The 15,598-nt window shown below is 40.4% G+C and overlaps 1 protein-coding gene across 1 annotated transcript in view; it reads left to right on the top strand.

The window, feature by feature from the left end:
• Nucleotides 1-15,598, top strand: part of itfg1 (integrin alpha FG-GAP repeat containing 1) — a 238,056-nt gene that overhangs the window by 105,631 nt on the left and 116,827 nt on the right. The gene's annotated exons all lie outside the window — the stretch shown is intronic.

Here is a 15,598-nt window from a genome sequence, read left to right as displayed (position 1 = left end):
CTATCGGAAAGATGTTGTGAAACTTGAAAGGGTTCAGAAAAGATTTACAAGGATGTTGCCAGAGTTGGAGGATTTGAGCTATAGGAAGAGGCTGAACAGGCTGGTGCTGTTTTCCCTGGAGCGTCGGAGGCTGAGGGTGACCTTTTAGAGGCTTACAAAATTATGAGGGGCATGGATAGGGTAAATAGATGAAGTCTTTTCCCTGGGGTCAGGGAGTCCAGCACTAGAGGGCATACGTTTAGGATGAGAGGGGAAAGATGTAAAAGAGACCTAAGGGGCAACTTTGTCATGCAGAGGGTGGCACGTGTATGGAATGAACTGCCAGAGAATGTGGTGGAGGCTGGTACAATTGTAACATTTAAGAGGCATTTGGATGGGTACATGAATAGGAATGGTTTGGAGGGATATGGGCCGGGGCTGGGTGCTAGATTCGGTTGGCATATCTGGTCGGCATGAACAGGTTGGACAGAAGGGTCTGTTTCCATGCTGTACATCTCTATGACTCTATGTCACACCACAAGTTTCAAGGATGGGGAAATTCTGCAAGAATTCAATTCCATGATTCCTAGTGCAGAACTCTGGAGGACAACACTGCACAAGTATCGAGCCCAGAGACAGATTATAGTTACACGGAACTGTAGCTAAATTCCCACCATTAATCAAATGATAGCTAAGTTAGGTTGTAATGCTTAACTTGATTACTTGAGAGGTCTTATTTTGGTTGTTACATGCAATCAAGTTTAAATATTTGTTTCAGTATTTGGTTGTCTCTGAGATTTCTTAATAAGTTGCCAAATTGCAGATAGCTTGTGGTAATTACCCACAACGTTGCAATATCTGTTACCTCCTGACGTGGCATATCTACCTACGTACTAGTATCACTCTAAGAAACAACTAAATCAAGTCTAAAAAAGGCATGGAGACAACACTAAGTGAACCTGCGAATGAAGTGCCAATTGAGTGAAGCTATATGACTTCACTACAAAATGCGAAACAGTGGAAGCATATTATCATCAAAGTTAAATGAATCCACAATTAATTTACCATATCAAAGCTCTGTCATCGTGCCACATCCAGTCATGCATGTTGGTGGGAAGTGTCCGTACATCTTCCTTCCTCAACGGAGGAAGAGCTCAGCACAAGTACAAACAAGTCATTTGTGACCATTTTCAACGTGTTGTGCTGAACAGATGATACATCTTTGATGCCTGCCAGGATTCCTACATTGGAAACACTGACCTTGGCCAAAATGTTTCATTCATGTGAGATCAAGAAATAACTGAGAAAATCAGTGATTGCAAAGATTTCGGTCCCCAGTAACATCCTGGCTGGAAAGCTATTCTAGTACTGCTGCAGAATTGACACCGACCTGACAAAGTGGAATTTTTATTTCAGGTGTGTCTTTTCCACAAAAAGGCCAAATCCAAGCAGTCCAATTCCCATTCTTCAACTTAAATTTCTTCACTCGCAAAGTGAAGAAACATGCTGTCAACAATGCATTGAGGAACCTTTTCTCACCGTCAGCTTGCTCACCAATGTTCCTTTTGAATTGTAATAGAAATGCTTGGTTCCAGGCCGTATTACAAGCAGAGACTAAAGAGCTGAATTCTAGAGATGAGATTTGAATTACTGCCCTTGGTTAATTTATTCAGAAGCCAGATGGTGAAGTAGGAAACCAGATGCCAATTTCTTTTTTATTTGTACTAGATCTACTCGGAGAATGCAACATTACATATGTCTGCCTCCAAGCCAGCCAATGCTCACTGCCTTTATGATGAATATTGTGATCAGTTTAATGATGTTATGTAGTTGGCACTAATGATAGATAGTGATGGTAATGTTTCAGTTCACTGAGAGTTGCTATGACAACGTCCTTTTTACATGCATGTTTTAGTTGGAGCTGTGTATAATGGTGATAGAAGCACCACATTCTTTCCATCAAGTGGCTGACCTGGAATTTGACCCACTCCTACTGCCTGCCATTGGCATGCATTGGAACAGTTGCAGGCTGATTCTCAATTTAATTGTGGTGTGTTGTGAGTGAACCTGCTTTGGTCTTCAAGTCCTGGGCAGAGACTTGAACTCAGAGTCTCTGGCTCAGCTGTCCACTGTGCTAAAATATCTCTTTCGTTATAAATTAAATGTATTGATTAATTGAACTTTATTTCCACCAGCTGCTGTGCTGGGACGTGAACCTTTATCCTAGGCCTCTGGATTGCAAAACTAGTGATGTTTCTAACTATATTGCATTACACCGTCATTGTGCCTGTCTCTTTATACTTTTTTTTATTTGAAAAGATCTGTCTTTATATCTGGCATCACTGGTTAGGTTCCCTTCTTGAACCACTGCAGTCCATGGGACGTAGGCATACCCACAGTGCTGTCTGGCAGGAAGTTCCAGGATCTCGACCCAGTGACAATGTTATGATTCTAGCTGATTTTATTATTGAGCGTCAGATTCCAGAATGAAATCTGGTTTGATAAATCGCATTTTATTATGTTCTTTAATTTAGTGCGTTGGGCTTTAGTGAAACAAAAGTATGCCAGGCTCCAGATTTGGTTTTAAGAATAAAACAAAAGTTTGTTGCGCACACGAATGATAAAACAAACAAACCAAGCAATCGACATAAAGGATTTCAAACACCCGGCAAAACTAAACCCCACCTAATCCCCAAAACCATCACCTTCCAGTTGATCAAAATCCAAAGAAATGTTTCCTCCCTGTCAAGTCTGTAGGCTGATTTAACTGCTCCTTTTCAGATCTAGTCTTGTGATTCTCTTATAGAGTCGTAGACATGTACAGCATGGAAACAGACCCTTTGGTTCAACTCGTCCGTGCCAACTAGATATCCTCAATAAATCTAGTCCCATTTGCCAGCATTTGGCCCATATCTTTCTTAAACCCTTCCTATTCATTTATCCATCCAAGTGCCTTCTAAATGTTGTAATTGTACCAGCCTCTTCCACTTCCTCTGGCAGCTCACTCCATACACACAGCACCCTCTGCATGAAAACGATGCCTCTAAGATCCCTTTTAAATCTTACCCCACTCTCATTAAACCTATGCCCTCTAGTTTTGGACTTCCCCACCTCAGAGAAAAGACTTGTCTATTTACCCTATTTATGCACCCCATTATTTTATAAACCTCTATATGGTCATCTCTCAGCCTCTACACTCCAGGGAAAACAGCCCCAGCCTATTCAGCCTCTCCCAATAACTCAAACTCTCCAACCTCGGCAACATCCTTGTGAATCTTTTCTGAATCCTTTCAAGTTTCACAACATCCTTTGCACAGCAAGGAGACCAGAATATTCCAAAAGTGGCCCAACCAATGTCCTGTACAGCCGCAACATGATCTCCCAACTCCTATACTCAATGCACTGACCAATAAAGGCAAGCATACCAAATACCGCCTTCACTATCCTACCTACCTGCAACTCCACTTTCAAGAAACAATGTGCCTTCACTCCAAGCTCTTTTGGTTCAGCATACTCCCAGGACCCTACCATTAAGTGTATAATACTTGCCCTGATTTGTCTTTCCAAAATGCAGCACCTCCATATTTATCTAAATTTATTTCCATCTGCCACTCCTTGACCCATTGGCCCTTTGATCAAGATCCCATTGTACTCTGAGGTAATGTTCTATACTGTCCAGTACACCTTCAATTTTAGTGTCATTCGCAAACTTACTACCGATACCTATGTTCACATCCAAATCGTTTATGTAAATGATGAAAAGCAGTGGATCTAGTACCAATCCTTATGGCGCACCACTCATAACAAACCTCCAGTTTGGAAAGTAACCCTCCACCACCACCACCCTTTGTCTTCTACCTTCAAGCCAGTTCTCCCTGTATTCCGTTTGATCTAACCTTGCTAGCCAGTCTACCATGAGAAACCTTATTGAAAGCCTTACTGAAATCCATATAGATCATATCCACTGCTCTGCCCTCATCAATCCTCTTTGTTGCTTCTTCAAAAAAACTCAATCAAGTTAGTGAGACGTGATTTCCCACACACACAGCCATGTTGATTATACCTAATCAATCTTTGCCTTTCGAAATACATGTAAATCCAGCCTCTCAGAACTCCTTCCAACACCTTGCCCACCACCGATGTCAGACTCCACGGTCTGTAGTTCCCTAGCATTTCCTTACCACCTTTCGTAAGCAGTGACAACACGTTAGCAAACCTCCAATCTTCCACCTGTAACTATCAATGATACAGATATCTCAGCAAGGGGCCCAGCATTCACAATCCTAGCTTTCCACAGAGGTCAAGGGTAGTTCCGATCAGGTCTCAGGGAATTATCCACCTTTTAAGCTGTCCAGTACCACCACCTCAATAATATGGACATTTTTCAAGATGTCGCTATTTATTTCCCCAGGTTCTTTATCTTCCGTCTCCTCCTCCACAGTAAACACTGATGCAAAATATTCGTTTAGTATGTCCCCCATCTCCTTGATGATACTTAAGGGGCCCTATTCTCTCAAAAGTTACCTTTTTGTCCATAATATATTTGTAGAATCCCTTTTGGATTTTCCTTCACCATTTTTGCCAAAGCTATCTCATGTCTCCATTTTGCCTTCCTGATTTCACTCTTTGGTATACTGCTACTGCTTTTATACTATTCTAGGAAGTCACTTGATCTCTGCTGTCTATACCTAACATATGCTTCCTTCTTATTCTTGATCAAAACCTCTGCTGTTCAGAAGGGCAAGAAAAAGAGTGGAAGGGCTATAGTCATGGGGGATTCAATTGTAAGGGGAGTAGATAGGCGTTTCTGTGGTCGAAAACGAGACTCCTGAATGCTATGTTGCCTCCCAAGTGCACGAGTCAGGGATGTCACGGATTGACTTCAGAAAAATCTCAAGGGGTAGGGTGAACAGCCAGTTGTTGCGGCGCATGTAAGCACCAGTGATATAGGTTTTAAAAAAAGGGGATGAGGTCCTACATGCAGAATTTAGGGCATTAGGAACCAAGTTAACAAATAGGATCTCAGAGATAGTAACCTCAGATTGCTACCAGTGCCACGTGCTACTCAGAGTAGGAATGATAGAATCATCAAGATGAATGTGTGGCTTGAGAGATGGTACAAGAGGGAGAGGGTTCAGATTTTTGGGACTTTGGGACCGTTCTGGGGGAGGTGGGACTATTGCAAATTGGATGGTCTACATCTGGGCCAGACTGGAACCAATGTCCTTGGTGGGGGAGGGGGGGGGTTGCTTTTGCTAATGCTGTTGAGAAAGGTTTAAACTAATGTGCCTGGGGGTTGGGAACCAAATGAGGAGGTTAGTGGACAGGAAGGAGATAGTAACTAAAGCCTGTAAGGAACTAGATAATTAAGTCAGTGTGACTAAGGGGAAGAGTAGGCAGGGAGCAGATGATGAACACAGGGACTGGTGATTTGAAGTGCATTTGTTTTAATGCAAAAGTATAATAGGTAAGTTAGATGAACCTAGGGCTTGGATTAGTATCTGGGAGTATGATGTTATTGCTATTACCGAGACTGGTTGAGGAAAGGGCATGGTTGGCAACTAAATATCCCAGGATATCGATGCTTCAGGCAGGATAGAGAAGCAGGTAAAAGGGGTGGAGGAGTTGCATTACTAGTCAAAGAGGGTATCCCAGCTGTGCTGAAGGATTGCACTATGGAAGACTCGAGCAGTGAGGCAATATGGGCAGAGCTCAGAAATAGGAAGGGTGCGGTAATAATGTTGGGATTGTACTACGGGCCTCCCAACAGCAAACGTGAGATAGAGGTGCACAAAAGTAGAGAGATCATAGAAAGATGTAGGAGCATCAGAGTGGTGGTGATAGGAGATTTTAATTTTCCCAACATTGACTGGGATTCACTTAGTGTTAGAGGTCTGGATGGAACAGAATTTGTAAGGAGCATCCAGGAGGGTTTCCAAGATCAGTATGTAAATAGTCCAACTCGCGATAAGGCCATACTAGACTTTGTGTTGGGAAATGAGTCCAGCCAGGTGGTTGAAGTTTCATTAGCAAATTACTTTGGGAACAGTGATCATAATACCATAAGTTTTAGAATACCCCTGGACAAAGACTAGAGTGGTCCGAAAGGAAAACTGCTAAATTGGGGGATGACCAAAATGTGGTAGGAGCTGGGGAATGGAGATTGGGAGCAGCTGTTTGAAGGGAAATCCACATTGGATATATGGGTTGCTTTTAAAGCGGTTGATTCGAGTTCGAGAGAGATGTTCCTGTGAAAATGAGGGATAGAAATGGCAAGATTAGGGAACCATAGATGATCGGTGAAATTGAAAGACTAGCTAAGAGGAAAAAGGATGAGTACATAAGGTCTCGGCAACAGAAGACAGACGAAGCTTTGGAAGAATATCGGGAATGTCGGACTAATCTGAAACAAGGAATTAAGAGGGCAAAAAGGGGTCATAAGATATCCTTAGCGAGCAGGGTTAAGGAAAACCCCTAAGCCTTTTATTCACATACAAGGAGCAAGAGGGTAACTAGGGAAAAGTTTGGCCCACTCAAGGACAAAGGGGAAAAGAGATGCGTGGAGTCAGAGAAAATGAGTGAGATTATTAATGAGTACTTTGCATCAGTGTTCACTGAGGAGAGGGACACGGCAGATGTTGAGGTTAGGAATAGATGTTTGATTACCCTAAGTCAAAGCGACGTAAGGAGGGAGGAAGTGTTGGGTATTCTAAAAGGCATTAAAGTAAACAAATCCCAGGTCCGGATGGGATCTATCACAGAATGATGAGGGACGTGAGAGAGGAAATAGCTGGGGCTTTAACAGATACCTTTGCAGCATCCTTGAACACTGGGGAAGTTCCAGAGGACTGGAGAATTGCTAATGTTGTGCCCTTATTTAAGAAGGGTGGCGGGGATTATCCAGCTACTTACAGACCTGTGAGCCTGATGTTAGTGGTAGGGAAGATACTGAGGGATAGGATTTATACCCATTTAGAAAAAAATGGGCTTATCAGTGACAGACAATGTGGTTTTGTGCAGGAAAGGTTATGTCTTACAAACCTAATAAAATTCTTTGAAGTGGTGACAAAGTTGATTGATGAGGGAAGAGATGTAGATGTCATATACATGGACTTTAGTAAGGTGCTTGATAAGGTTGCCCATGGTCGGCTGATGAAGAGGGTGAAGTTGCACGGATTCTAGAGTGTTCTAGCCAGATGGATAGACAACTGGTTGGGCAACAGGAGACAGAGTAGTAGTGGAAGGATGCTTCTCAAAATGGAGATCTGTGACCAGTGATGTTCCACAGGAATCCGTGCTGGGACCACTGATATTTGTCATATGATTAGATTAGATTAGATTAGATTAGATTACTTACAGTGTGGAAACAGACCCTTCGGCCCAACAAGTTCACACCGCCCCACCGAAGCACAACCCATCCATACCCCTACATTTACCCCTTACCTAACACTCCAGGCAATTTAGCATGGCCAATTCACCTAACCTGCACATCTTTGGACTGTGGGGGGAAACCGGAGCACCCGGAGGAAACCCACGCAGACACTGGGAGAACATGCAAACTCCACACAGTCAGTTGCCTGAGGCGGGAATTGAACCCGGGTCTCTGGCACTGTGAGGCAGCAGTGCTAGCCAACGTGCCGCCCACAATATACATAAATGATTTGCAGGAAGGTGTGGGTTGCCTCATTAGCAAGTTTGCAGATGACATTAAGATTGGTGGAGTAGCAGATAGTGATAGTGACAGAATACAGCAGAATATAAATAATTAGAGAGTTGGGCAGAGAAATGACAGATGGAGTTCAATCCAGATAAATGTGAGGTGATGCATTTTGGAAGATCCAATTCAAGAGCGAACTATACAGTAAATGGCAAAGAACACAGAAGGTCAGGCAGCATCTGAGGAGCAAGAAAATTGAGTTTCTTTGTTCTTTGTTCTCAATTTCTCTCGTCATCTCTCATTCCCAACCTTGCCCTTCACCCTTACAGGAACTTACTGTCTCTGGACTGTAATTATCTCAATTTTGAAGACTTCCCATTTTCCAACCATCCATTTACCTGCAAACATCCGCCCCCAGTCAACTTTTGAAAGTTTTTGTCTAATACCATCAAAATTGGCCTTCCTCCAATTTAGAACTTTAACTTTTAGATCCGGCCTATCCTTTTCCATCACTATTTTAAAGGTAATATCTTTGAAGAACCAATACAGATTTCGAAACAAGCACTCTGCATTTGGAAATTTTCACAAACTGAGGTAACTTATTCCATCAATTGCTTGGAACGAACTCCTTGGGAGAGACTATTATTTCATCTAATTTCAATCAGATCTTTTGAACTGAATTCAAAGTTTCTAACCATGTTTTTAAAAAATTGTTAATCCTAGTTTCTGCTAAGGCTTCTGCCTTTTTTCTGCTATTACAAACATCACAATACAAACAAAGTTTAATTTACACTCCTGGAAGCCATCAGTCATTTGTTTTCTGACACATACTGGTATAAAACTATGGTTCTGAAAAGACTGACCTTATTAATTAATAAAGCCCTTCACACAATTAGGTAGAACATTGTTTAAAATCCAAACCCTTGGAGGGGAAAACATCACACACCTTTCATCACAACAGTAAAGGAACAGCAATGTAGTTCCAAGTCAAGGTGGAGAGTGACTTAGAGGGGAATTTCCAGATGATGTTCCCATGCATCTGCTGCCTTTGGTCCTTTCATATGATAGATGGTGTGGATTTGGAAAGTGCTGTTGAAGGACCTTTGTGAGAGACTTTATTCATCTGTTGTGTTGTGTGGCAGAATTCCGAACCTCTGATCTGACCTGCTGTTGTACCCTCAGTACTTATGTGGCCAGTCCAATTTCAAAGTTTAAATTTTGATCATCATTGTCTGACGCGTGTGACACAAATCTCACTTGCCACTTATCAGCCCAAGCCTGGATATTTTCTCAGTCTTCCTGTATATTGACATGGACTATTTCAATATCTGGGGAGTCTCAAATGCTGCTGAGCATTGTGAAATTATGAGCAAACATCCCCACATTTGAACATGATGAAATAGCTGAAGGTGGTTGGGCCTTGGAGCATAGTGGAGTACTATATCCAGAGCTCCAAGCTCATGTTCAAAACCCACCATGGCAGATGGTGAAATTTGTATTAATTGAAAACCTGGAATTAAATGATGATCTAATGACAGCCACGTAATCATTGTCAATTTTCAGACAAAGCCCATGTGGTTCACTAGTGTCCTCAAGTAAGGAATTATGCCATCCTTAGTCTTTCCTGCGTTTGATTCCAGATCCACAGCAATGTGTTTGACTTTTATCTGCCCTCTGAAATGGCTTAGCAAATTACTCCGTTGTATCAAACTGTTACAAAGTCTAAACTAAAAGAAAGTTCAGCAGCTCAGCACTTGGGACAAAACAGCCACTGAGATTCGAACCCCATTGAGGCACATTAACTAGTTACTTACTCTACTATCAATTATCAGCGTGTACTGGCTACTGCACCACTGTCCAAGAGAATATTTCAGTTTTACTCTCACTGGATTTTAGAAAGGTAACTTTTGACACCGCTGTAAACATGTATTTCAAGGAGACAAAATCCTAAGCAATAAATCAACCGTTTAAATGAATGAATAGTTAATAAAAATAGTTCGTAGAAAATGCCAAGCAGCAGGGCTAATTTTTTTGTGCTTTTTCTGATGAAAAGCAGAGCAAGTGAGAAACCAATTAGGTCCTAAGTCCTGATCACCAGGGAAGGAGGGGAGGAGATCTCCAACCTAAGAATTGGATTTAATTAACACTGACCTTGATTCATCTCTGCTACACTTCAAGCTGACCACGGCAAAATCCATAGGAATTGACGGTTGGAAGTGAGTTGCCATTCAACTTGAGTCATTCAGTTCTTCCCTGCCTGCTTTGTGGGTTAGAGTTTTGAGCTGAAAATGTGTTGCTGGAAAAGCGCAGCAGGTCAGGCAGCATCCAGGGAACAGGAGAATCGACGTTTCGGGCATAAGCCCTTCTTCAGGAATAGAGTTCTTCAGGTTAGAGTTTTGGGGGAGACAGGCACACTCTCTGTTCCCCCAACTGTCCCATGTGCACACCCTTCTTATCTCTTCCTCCCACCCCAGGGCATTTTAATTATAATCCTTTCAGGGAGATTCTACCAGCATTGTAAAGAAAGCCTCCTTCCCTCACCCACAGCCCACTCGCTACCCAACAGGGAAAGTCTTTCCCCAAAACCAGTTGGGAATCCAGAGCCTCTTTCCAGTGGGTATTATGTTCCTTCCAGTTGCTCTTCTACAGTGCCTGAGGCTCACTGCTACTGCTGTTCCAAGAGCACCAGCCTCATGCTGAATGAAATTACAGTTGCACAGTTTGCTGCTATTCCAATCAGAGATTCTGATCTTGACCACGTTTTCCACAGTGAGTCTACCAGCAGCAGTTGTGGGAAAGAAACAGCCTCTGATTGACAACACATCTCTTCAGACAATCTTGCAATTACGCTTCCTGCATTTGGAACACTGGTGTTGGGCAGGTGGGATACTTCAGTGTGCTACATCATGACCCAAGTTGGACAAACTAATATACGTGATATGCAGCAGCAGCCAATGTATGTTTCTTGAATAGCGTCTTGCAGGGCAGTGTCACTATCTGACAAATTCCCTTCCAAGTTAGACACAATGTTGCCACTTCTTGAGGGCGATTAAAGATGGACAGTAATAAATGGCTTAGCTAATGATGTTAACATTGCATTTTTTTCTCAAAAAAGTGCCCAGCTTACTTCTGTTTAATAGTGATTGCCTTTGTTAGAATTAATTTGTAAAATTAATTTGCCTTGGGTGGAGCAGTTGTCTATGATCATAATTAGTCAGTCCATCCACTCTCCGCCTAACTAAGGACTCTCAAAGAGGGAACCTTGGTTGTGACACATTGTAATGTTTAGTAATACTTAGTTTCACATTTTCAGAAGCAAAAGCATATCAACTCCTGAGCAATTTTACTACTAAGGCACCCACTTGAGAGATGGTGGGTGAAACCATGTAATTTTCTACTTCAGGCATGATACAGAAATGCCCTCAAATTTCCACTTTCTTGCCATTATTGCCAATTGTGTTGCATCTGCTGTTTTCCAAAGGATCACTCCAAAATTTGAGTGTTAAATCTGTTAGGGAATGCGATACAAATTATCATTTCATGTAGTTTTCTCATATTTGTAGAATGCATTTTGTCTAAGGTTGCAATGTAAGATTGGCATAAACAAAGAAATCAGTCAAAAGTTCTTGATGAAATTATAATCAGAATTTAATTTCCTCTTTTGTCAAATGGCAAGCAAATGTTGTTTGGCCTTATCGTGATTCTTGAGGCATCAGATATTATAATTTAATGTTATGTAGAATTTCAAGTAGCGTAGAAAATGTTAACCTGGAATATTACTTCAACTGAAACTGCAAGAATATAAATTGTACAAAGTCATTTATTTAATCAGAAAATATTTCGTCACAAAAATTGATAAACTTCCAAACAGGTAATCAAGACAAAAATGCTGGAATAATTTTAAAACAATAGGAAGATGGCAGGATCTCTTGAGAGGAATTCATTTTCATGTCCAAAGCCCTTTCTCACCTGTAGTTATATGGTTACCCTGTAGATAACTAGACTTATTTACAGAAATTTTTAACGTTAAGGTTGAGTATGCAATTGTGCAAACATAGTCAAAGACAGCAGTGTTAAGCTTGATTTTTAATCAACAAATCTAACCAGCTAATAGCATAAGTTTTGAAGCTCTGTTAATAATCTGTAGTATGAATAAACAGGTACCGGTTTATAGGTCAGTTTTCAATCTCTGTCTCTCATGTTTTCTTTCTTCCGATCTCCACATCACCTATATTCCACCATCCCTTTTTCCGTTATATCTCTCTGTCTGTATCTGTCTGTCTCTCTCTCTTTTTTTCCCCCCTCTCCCTCATATTCCATTGCCTCCTCTCCCATTATCATGCTCAATACTGCATCAGCAGCTTATGATTCAAGACTTAAGCATGTAATCTAGACTGACACTTCTTCAGTGCATCATTGGGAAGGTACTACCATTGAAACTGTTACATTTCGAATTAAAAATTGAATCAGTTCAGTCTCTCTGCACAGATGAAAATGGTGTTAAAAATGATCCTCTGACCATATTCTAAATTTCAAACTGGTTTTGTTTTCCTTCACTTGCTCCCACACCGTCCAAATTGCTCCAGCATCCATAGCCTTTTGGAAAGAGAATTCCATATTCAGTATTCTTTGTGTGAAAATCCTGGTTTCATTGCTTAATGACTTTTTGTTCTAATTTAAACTGGGACATGTCTCCTGATCCACCATTCCTGATGCCAGGAATGTCATGTTTCTGCTCAGTGATATTATTTGTATATTCAGTGCTGAATTGCAGCGAAAATCCATTGCTTAAGATCTTCTTTAAAATTTCCACAAATCAATTGCAGATCAGTCATCCCATTTCATAACTAACAAGTCCCCATACTGTTTGCTTGATTTATAAATCCTAGTGTATTCTTCTGTTGACCAAAGGAAATGTAATATAATTTTTTTTAAAAATCTTTCAATAACTTTGGAAACTCAGTCAAAGCACAACTCGATTATCTGTTGAGATAACTTGGTTCCCTGTCTAGAGGCATTGTTTTTTCTCACTTCCAGCAAAAACCATTTTGTTTTCAAACATTTGATGTGGGCTGCAATTACTATGTAGTGTAATTCCAATGAATGGAAATCATGTATTGGTTATTTTCAAATCTAACATTTGGTGCACATAAATTTTATGTTCAATATCTGCGTTTGCGTTGTCAATCTCATATTGTTTATTAAGGAGATATCTCGAGAACAACACTTTGGGGTTGCTTTAACTCTGAAGCTGCAATTCAGTTTTGTCTATTAGACTAAAAATTTGTTTGTCTAGTATTGGAAATTTAGTCAGATTAGTTTGCTTTCATTGTGTGAAAAGAAATCTGACGAGCTTTATATTTCTAAAATTATTGCACTAATGTCACTTTAAAGGTCTGTCTTCAAGTTGGTTGCCTAGCAACAAAATTAAACCGCATTCAGGTGTGGATTGTATTGCAGTTTCTGTAAACAGATACTTTCATGCCATGTCATTTGGAAGTGTATGTAAATCAGTGTTTACAGGCAATTCCAAATCCATCCTGGACTAAATTTGCGATGAGAACGAGCTGTTGTACTTTCAATGCATAGACATTATGTATTGTGTAACTGTTGACTGCTAGAATAACTGTCCAGTGCCATCCCATTCGTGCACATACTTGCTTCAGTTTTGATATTTTAGTAGATTAATAACTAATACCTTATGGCCAATAATATTCATTTGAAAAAGATAATTTCAAATTAGTTTTTACTAATAAACCACAGCACAAAAAAGACCCTTCAGGTCACCCCACTGTCTCCACTGGTTTAAAAACAACAACCTAACGATTCTAATCCCATTTTCCAGTACTTGGCCCGTAGCTTTGTGTCTCTTGGCATCTCAAGTATAGATCTAAATACTTGTTAAATATTATGAGGGCTTCTGCCTTTACCCACCACCCTCGGGGTGAAAAAGTTTTCCCCATATCTCCTCTAAACCTTTTGCCCCTTACCTTAAATCTATGCCCAGCCATTGATTTCTCAATCAAGTGGCTAAGTTTCTTTCTGTCTTTTCTATCTATGCTCTATTCTTAGGTAGTAGATGAAGCTTCATTTTATAAATAAGGAGTCTTTAGTTGCTTACTACATTTTTTTTTCAAATTGGTGTGTATTTTAATTTATTGAGTCAAAGCCAAAAGTTGTAATTTAAAAAGGTACATTTTTGACATTAAAGAACAAATAAATACATTTGCAGGTTGTTGGTTCAGCATTTAAAATAACAGCCTGCACTAAGAAATTCATATGATTAGCAGTGTGCTTCTACATGAGGGAAAGCTGTGCAGACTGGGCTTGTTTCCAGTGGTGCTTACAAAGTGAAGGGTGACTTTTGGAGAGGGATTTTAAACATGATTCTGAGTCCAGTGTTCAGTAGCATGACTCGATCTTTATTTGGAACTGCTTTACCACACGTGTGTGATGAGTTTTCGTTTTTTATTATCAGGAGTTTGTTGGGGTAAAGGGGGTGTAGGGATGTTTACTGCGGCCATCTTACCAATGACAAGAGGTCACCAATTGGAAATGTCATTCAAAAGTAAGAAGTGAAATGAATAGTCATTTGCGAAGAGTTGTTATTGCATAGACTACATTACTTCATTAAGTTAGAAACTGTTTAAATGAAGATAAATATTTGAAACAGGATCATATGTAGTTGTGAGGGAGAGTAGGACAGTGAGATTAGTTTTAAATTGTTTTAACTAATAGCCAGCAGATGGACTAAAAAGCCTCCTTTTTATGCTATGGCATCCTATAACTGCAACAGTGCCAGATAGCAAAGAACAGATTCTTCCATAAATACCACAACCTATCAGCAAAGGAAATAGTTCCCAGCTCCTTTATTGGGTCTCAGAAGCTCATTAATAAGTCTGCTTCTGGAACTGTGTCCCACCTGCTGAAGATTCGAAAATCATAGCAAAAACTGGAAATGATTCTTCCTTGAATTGGTATAAAGTGGTTAGACTTATTCAAGAAAAATGTGCGGTGTCATGAGGAAAATACAATTAATCGTGAGAATAGTCAATTGATTATTTTCTCTTAGAGAGTGCAGAAAGAGACCATTTAGCCCATTGAGTCTGCACTGACTGTCTAAGGAGCATTCTATCCGACCCCTGTAAGCCTGCATCTACGATGGCTAATCCACCTAGCCTACACATTTCTGGACACGATGGACAATTTAGCGTAGCCAATCCAATTAACTTGCACATCTTTGGACAATGGAAATAAACCAGAGCACCCAGTGATAAAACTCCACAGTCACCCAAGGCTCAAATCAAACTCCGTTCCTAGTGCTGCAAGGCATCATTGCTAACTACTGTGCCACCCAAATGTCTCTAGCTTGTTAAAACATTCAAGTGTTAACACAGACTCAAAGTGAAATTGTAGAATAGAGCAGGACACACTAATATTAAAATTGTTAGGATTAAAGTAACAGAGATGTGGGTTTGGATGTGAAAATCAAGGACAAGGAAAAAGTAACATTTAATAAGTCTTATCCACAAGGTAAAAACAGAGTTCAAACAGGATAATATAAAAACTGACAATGAAATTGACACTCAAGATGGTAATTTGGACTGAGATGAGATGCTAGCTAACATTTGGGTTTGATTATCTCTTTCACACTAATTAAAAATTTGTTAAGACCATTGTAGTTTTGAATTTATTTCATGAGGAATCCGCATTTAAAGAGTGGTGTGACTGAACAGCACCAACATTGTAAACCTCTACTGTTCTGAGCTCTTTCCTGCCCCTAACTTTAATACGGAACCTTTAATCATTCCTTCCTCATCTCCACAACAATTTTGTTGCGCCTCATTCCGGTTGTGCACTGGAAGATAAGCCTGGCTATTCTCGGAGTCATCATAAAAGTTAAAGAATTATCAAATTATTCAAAATTCCCCAATCTACCAGTGTTTTAGATCCAGATTGACA

This window comes from Chiloscyllium plagiosum, chromosome 17, assembly GCF_004010195.1.
Source record: "Chiloscyllium plagiosum isolate BGI_BamShark_2017 chromosome 17, ASM401019v2, whole genome shotgun sequence".
In the NCBI taxonomy this organism is placed as follows: Eukaryota; Metazoa; Chordata; class Chondrichthyes; order Orectolobiformes; family Hemiscylliidae; genus Chiloscyllium; species Chiloscyllium plagiosum.
This window is presented reverse-complemented; position numbering and strand designations above follow the sequence as displayed.